Raw genomic sequence first — 7,293 nt, 5'->3', positions numbered from 1 at the left:
GAGAAACTGAGCCCCCTGTGTGGCAGCATTTAAAAAAAATAAAAAGCTTTTGATGTAAAATGACCATTTGCTTCAAATGAACAGTGGTTGAATAATAGATCAAACCCCACTTTGGTGCGATGTTTTTAATAAAAGATGCACCTTTGCCCACTTGTTTCTGTAGAGTATTCACTTGAGAGACCAAAATGTATGGTGCACTCCCTCTAATCTAATAAATCAAAGATTAATTCTCCTTTGCCTTTTCTGATTCTGGCGACAACACTCTGCCACTAACGATGCAATTTAAAACGAGTCCAGGCTCTCAAAGCTTTGAAAAGCCTGGGTTTTTTTTTTGTTTTTTTGCCATAATTTTAATAGGCATCTGGGACCAAGTTTCCTGCAGAGATAAACTAGCGCAGCTCCACTGAGCTCACTGGAGCTATGCCAAATTATACCAGTGGAAGATCTGACCTTTTATTGTTATTCTTACATTTAGACAGAACAATTCGGATAGGGCATAATTTATAGATTCCTCCCTGGCCCCTGAAATGATAAATGGGTTACATGCTCAGCTGGCAGAAACTGGCATAGCTCCATTCAATTCAATTGGTGGGGGGTGGGATGAGTCTTGAGAAATTACTCTGGGTACTAGATAGGGTGGAGAGAAAGGGCAGTTAAGCAGCAAACCGTTGGACGGGTTGGGTCCTGTGGGTAAGAGAGACTGTCAGGGAAGCAGCAAAGGTTTGGGAGGGCAGGTGGTTCTGGAAGGGAAACAGTTTTTCTGACAAGGAGTGTTATTTCATTTTGAATTGACCCTCTGTGTTTCTTAGTCTATTATATGGGATCTGCTGATACTGAACAGAGTTTGGGCTCTCAGACCTTACCCTAATCACTTGTTGGCAGGTGAAGAGGATGGCGTAGAGAAGACAGAAGTGGATCAGAGAGGATGTCTATATATGGTGAGATAAGGCTTGCAATCAGCAATCCACAACATGCAGGCAGGCTTCCTGTGTATTCCAGCTTGGTGTAGTGATTAGAGTGGTGGGGTGGAGTCAGAACTCTTGGGCTACATGCCAGACATTCTGAGGGAGTGTTTGCCAATGGTGATCCCAGTCAGCTCTGTGTTCTTGGGGAACCAGGGCGCAGTATCCAGCCTGTCTGACTCAAAAGATACCCACCCACACACACCAGCCTCTGCTTAAACCAAAACTCATCAGAGAAAATACTTGCAGAGAGCAATGAAGGACAGATAGGAGACACACCTAGACCCCTCCTGACAAGGGTGACAAGATTAAGACATCTCCATTAGCATACAGAGTGAAGAACAGAGACAACTCCCCTAGCCTCATCTGCATGAAAGATGGGACAGGGAGACATCTCAGTTTGCATACAGAGTGGAGAACAGAGAACCGCGCTGAATTCTGAGACCAGAAAAAGCAGAGAAGTACTGCATCATGGGAATCTTCGTCTGCCCACATCCAGCTCGGCTGTTGTCAGACCAATTCTAGTAATGAATCCTTGATTGATATCCAAAATACTGACACATCCTAGCTTCATTGTGAGCTCCCTGGAAGAAAACACTACCCATAGCCAAGAGTGATCAGCTCCTATTGTCTAGCCTAAAGAAAACCCTTGAGTCATCAGTTTACCTATAAACAAATCTAGTGCTCTCCCTTGAAGCATTGTATTTTCTCTACAAAAATCCCTACTCACCCTCCAGTCAGTGTTCTGATGCTTAGATCCAAACTATGCATCAGTTCCACTGGGATTCCATCTTCTCCTGACTGATCGTGCTGGGGGCTCTGCCTGTCTCCAGCACTCAGGGCCATGAGCTACCACCATCACCTGGGAACTCTGACCAGTTCAAACCTCATGGAGTGGGTGAGATCCCCCTCTTTCTCTTTTTGTTTTCCTTTCTACCTTAGGTATTAACCTTTAATAATGTATGTTATGTTGGTTTAGCCCTTCTTGTGTAGTGATCACTATTATTCAATAAACAACTTTTATGGTTAAGCTGGTCGCTTCCCTCTCTCTTGCTGAACTTTACTCTTGTGTTTTTAGCTTCCCCCATTTACTCTACAGCAACGCTTCTTTTACCTAAGCTAAAGATCCCTGCAGCACCCAAAATACTGTGGGGTTTGCTCATCAAGTAGGTTACTGCCAGTACATTTGTGATGTGAAAGTGGGGATAGGGACATGCTAAATCTGGGATGCATTTTTGGATGGCAGCTTGAAAGTGCTGCTTGACTCAGTACATGGAGCCCAGGGGCATATGGGGGGGAGAGCTTGAAAGTGTTGCTTCATCCAGCCCAGTGAGTGCAGAGACATATAAGGGGTCAGCTTGACAGTGCTAATTGACCCGGTCCGCTCAGACTGTGTGTGTGTGTGTGTGTGTGTGTGTATGTAGGATAGCTCCATTGGGAGGGTACTTGCAGAAGGGAGAAGTAGAGCTCCATATGAAAACGCAAGTGACACAAGCAGTACATTGATAGAAATACAGAATCCCCCCCCCCTCCCCCCCCGAGGAGTAACCTGAATAAATGAGCATACCCCAAAGTAACAGGCAAATCTGGTAACAAATTCAATGGTTAAAGTGGAGGACTGGAGATCAGGTCTCCTTCTTTCTGTTCCCAAGTCTCAGGGAAAATGTCTTTTCGGTATACTGGTTGGAAGACTGGAGATCAGAACCCACAGGTTCTATTTCCCCTGTCTGTCGACACAGAGCAACCCTCTGTTTCTTTCTCCCAAATCCTCTCACGTGGAAAAACTCTACCCCAAAGTCACAAGACTTGCTGAACTCAGTGTTTCCACCTGCCATTATGCAGTGTTCCTTCTGTCAGTACACTTGGGACTTTTCTGTTTCCAATTCTTCTTCCAGCTGCACTGGATCAAAGGTGTATGGGTCATCCAGCCCTGTCTCACTGATTGTTTCTATAAATTGAAATTCTATCATAAATGAGCTAACTTCATACACAAATTTGCATTGTCTTGTGAAGGTAAAAATAGATCAGGTCTGTCTCACACTGTATTGACTTTCTGAGTTCTGGTCTTGCCTTTATTGTCATTCAACCAAGAAATGTTAGGGATATTTTCTCCCAGGGAAAGAATAAAGACAACTTGGGGTTTGCAACAAACCAGTTAAAACCTATTTCTGTCCTTCTTGGAGAAACTTTTCCATACATTGCTCTTCTTAGCAGTTAATGAACAGTTGATGATTTTGCAAGAACCTCTCTTGAAGAATCTAAAAACCAATCCAGTCCTGTTCTCATGACCTCCATGAAAGTTTTACCATTGACTTTAGTGAAAACAAAATTGGATCCATAATCATTAGCGTAAACAGACCACCCTTGGTTTAGACACCACTCTAAAGCAATTTCTAGAGCAATAAAATGTCTTTGATTAACTCCTTCGGGAGCTTTATTTTACGTCCTAATAATTCACTGTTCTGCCTCAGCTCTGCAAATAATCTCTCTTAGTTCTATTTATGCAGTAAAAGACTAAGATCCATTGTCCTGTCAACTGAAACATGATTAAACAGGTCCATAATAGATTAGTCATTATTTTTGGAATAGATGTGGCATTTTGTGGGGTGGTGGTGATGGGCCTTCTTCAGGAAAAAGGCAACAAACAAGCCTGAAATGCCACAGTTAGGTTAGGGACCCCTATCACCGTTTTATCTCAGGGATAATTCAGTGCTGAGAGATGGACCCAAATCCAGATTCAAAGTATAATGTCAATAGATTTTTGTATTGTCCTAGAATGTGCTCGTAAAATATTCCCGCATGAAGGGAATAATCTTTCAGGTTGAATATTTGTAGTTTAACCACTAACACTGTCTACCTAAAACATTGAATGGAGCTGTATCAATCACATTTTACAGTTGTTATAACAACATGATTAGAGAGTAAGTAGTGTTCTGTCTTTTTTCAGTTTTTATTTGTAAAAAAAAAAAAACCACTGATTTTTTCAGTCTTTATTTTTCAAACATTAAAACCTGGATGAAATTGGGTTTAAAAAAATTAAAAGAATGGGAAAAATCAGGGGGAAAAAAAGAAAAAAAAATCTTATGTAATATACATGTTTTACTACAGTACAATTGAAACTTATCTAAATGTACAAAGTTATATTTTGTCTCTGTGAGCTAGTAGTTTTTCCAGAAATTCTGGTTTGCATACATACGCATAATTTTCTTCAAAGAATCCTCATTCATGTTAAGCCCCTTGCTGTCTTGGAGGTAGTCCAACTTTGAAAATATGCATTTCTGCATCAATAGATCGGGGGGGGGGGAAAGGGGGGTACACTCAGACCTCACCCTGCCACTTTGCTGAAGTTGGAAAGTGTGTCTTGCTGATTGTTCCAAAAAGCCAGCACATCCAGTTTCGCATTGTCAGGGGGTAGGCAAGTTCATGTAAGTAGTAAAGTCCCTTTCAGATTTGAAATTTCATCTTTAGTGGCAAATGGTTTAAACATTCTAGCATATCGGTCATAGTCTGCTGCAAAATTCAGCTTAAGGAAGGGGTGCGACACCTGGATGACATTCCAAAAAAACCAAATCTTTGGCACCAAACACTTTGAGGTTCAGATTACTGGCTCTGGTCACCTCTCGTTTCTTGCTGAAAATTGTATTGAAAGTTTTCAATGCTTCTTCGGTTTTCTTGTGTTCTGGGGTGAGAGAAATTTCAAGAAACAGCTGGGTTTTCTTGATGTATGTTTCTCCTGCAATTTTTGTGCTTGGTTTGGCTGAGATTTTGGTTGTCAGGATCCAGTAAGCATCTGTACTAGCAAATGCATTGGCAGTAGTCAGAGAAAATTCTAGTGTTTTTTTATGTATCACACAGTGATTTCAAGTTTTCAACAATGAACATTACCTTGATGCGCAGAATTTGGTGGTCATTTTGATTATTTGCCAGTCTCTTCAGAATTTCTGCTTTAGAACCAAGAAACTGAGGATGATCAAGGAGATGCATTACCTCAGTCCATGCGTTATTTACATGACAGCGAAATACAAGCTCATCCATTGATGTGGCACAACAGGGGTAGGTAATTGACAGTTTTCTCTGTACTCATCTCACACTGTGTAAAACAAAGCCTTCTGCTTATTCTTATGCTTGAAAATGGCCATGATCCAATGATTCTAGATTTCATATCTTTTATTTCTTCTCTAGCAGTGGCTGCTGCCAGTGCAACATTAATCAGATGAGCAGGACAGGTAATACATAGCAGTGCCAGTTTCTGATTGAGTTTAATCTCCTGGGCAAACTTAGGCACCTAGCAAGCAGAATTTATGTTAGTTGTGGCCATATTGTCCCAATTTGGTTGGCACATCCCAAATAAGAAAGTTATTGCTGCGTTGACAAAATGTCTGGTAGCTGAAGGGATGAATGTCACATCAGCACAAAACAATGTGGGTTTATTCACTTTGAAATCAAAAAACGAAAACAAAAGGCCAAGAATTGTACTGTCTAAAACCTCAGTAGACTCATCAAAAATCAGATTAGACACTACATTTCCATCAATTTGTTCCATCTGTTTAAATACTAAAGCATCATCATTTTCTTTCAGAGCCTTACAAGTGAGGTTGCCTGCATTAGGAAGGCTTTTTGCTGCTGGACACTATGGCTGCACAAAGTCACCGATAGGCCCCTCTGCTATTAATAGCGGTTGTCTGGTGAAACAAAGAGCACCCACAAATTCATTGATACAATCATGATGCGTCCTCTCTTTCATTACAGACTTGGTGAAAGCTCCTGACTGTTTATTACGAAGCTCACTTTCTTCTTTCAGCTTCTGGTGTTGCCTGCTTTCAACACACTCATTTGTTCTGTCAGCATGAGCACAGGACCTCAATGCTGCAGTACTTGCAGCGCAATGCATCCTCGTCACTCCCGACATTACTTTTTCTTGAAATTTTCTAAGCACTGATTTTCTTATTGGTATTCAAGCATGGATTTACATCTTTGCCCCATGTTTACCTTTTTACCTTACCTATCTGTAACCCCCAAGGAGCTTACCTAGATTCCTGGAACTTTGCATATGGGTAGTTCAGGAAGAGGCACACTGTCTCTGCTAGGAAGCAGGAGCCAAAGGCAGACAGTCTGCTAGGGGGATAGAGGCGCTCCTGTTGGTTTGGGGAAGGATTGTAGGTATGCCTGCTCGGAGGAAGGGGCAGAGTCAAATGATTGACAAGGGAAAGTCCAGGAAGAAGAGCAAGTCTGACCAATAGATAGAGAGATGCGCTCCCCTAAAAGTCCTGGGAGGGGAGCCATTTTGGGGCTAGTCTGGAGCCAGCCACAGAAAGAGCAGCATTGGTTGCGTGGGGATCCATAAGAAGCCAGGCCCCTGCATCCAAACCCTTAAAGAGATTGGCAGTAAAGGAGGTAACTGGGTACATAGGGAGCATTACATATCTTTGTCTGTGGAGGATTCTTTGTTTAAATTCAGCACCACACCAAACAGACACAAGGAAATAGGCAGACAGCGTCTCCTTGTGAGCCAATCGTAGCACCATATTAACGTTTGATTTTTCTGACCTCTGCCGTGGGTGTGTTCTGTGTTTTATGCTGTGAAACTGCTTCAATATCAGAGCTGTAGGACACAATCGTGTAAAACTTTAGCGTTTAACAAAAATAAGTATCCCAAAAATACTTACTCGATCGATAAACTGGTATAAATCAGTAAAAACTGAACTCCTTTCATAAAAAAGCCTGGTCATTTATCAGTGAAAATAGGTAAATCCTGAAAACGCAGAACACTAAGAGCAAGGTATCAAATTGTAATATTGAAATTGATGGCTGCACTCTTGATAGCTGATGAAGAAAGATGCCTCCCAGTCTTCAGTGTTCACAAAGTTGTTTACAAAGTTTTGTAATGGGTTAGATACAAATACCACAAAGTCAGATGCAGGATTATTGGGACCACTCTTGTCTCAGAGCATATATATAACTGCCACCAGGACAGGGACCAATAAACCTCATTATGCACATACTAGAGTTGCATAAAAAGAGCGTTCTGTAAAATATAAACTACAGATTTGATCTGATATCTACAACACTCTTTATTTTCTACATTTTACTTATAAAAAGTGAATTTGTTTCTTTCAGTGAAAAAAAATGAAAATCTCTCAAATGTTTGCAAAAGAAACGTCTGGTTTACCTCTTGTTTATTCCTCCAATCCTGGAATACAGACAACACCATCTGCTTTTGATGACAAATCACAGATTGTGAATAATAAATACCAAGTAGCTTACAAACAACCCACTGGCCAGTGTTCAGACAATATTGAATAAGAAACAACTTTAAAAGTAGTTTACTCAG

Source organism: Chelonoidis abingdonii, chromosome 4 (assembly GCF_003597395.2).
Source record: "Chelonoidis abingdonii isolate Lonesome George chromosome 4, CheloAbing_2.0, whole genome shotgun sequence".
In the NCBI taxonomy this organism is placed as follows: Eukaryota; Metazoa; Chordata; order Testudines; family Testudinidae; genus Chelonoidis; species Chelonoidis abingdonii.
This window is presented reverse-complemented; position numbering follows the sequence as displayed.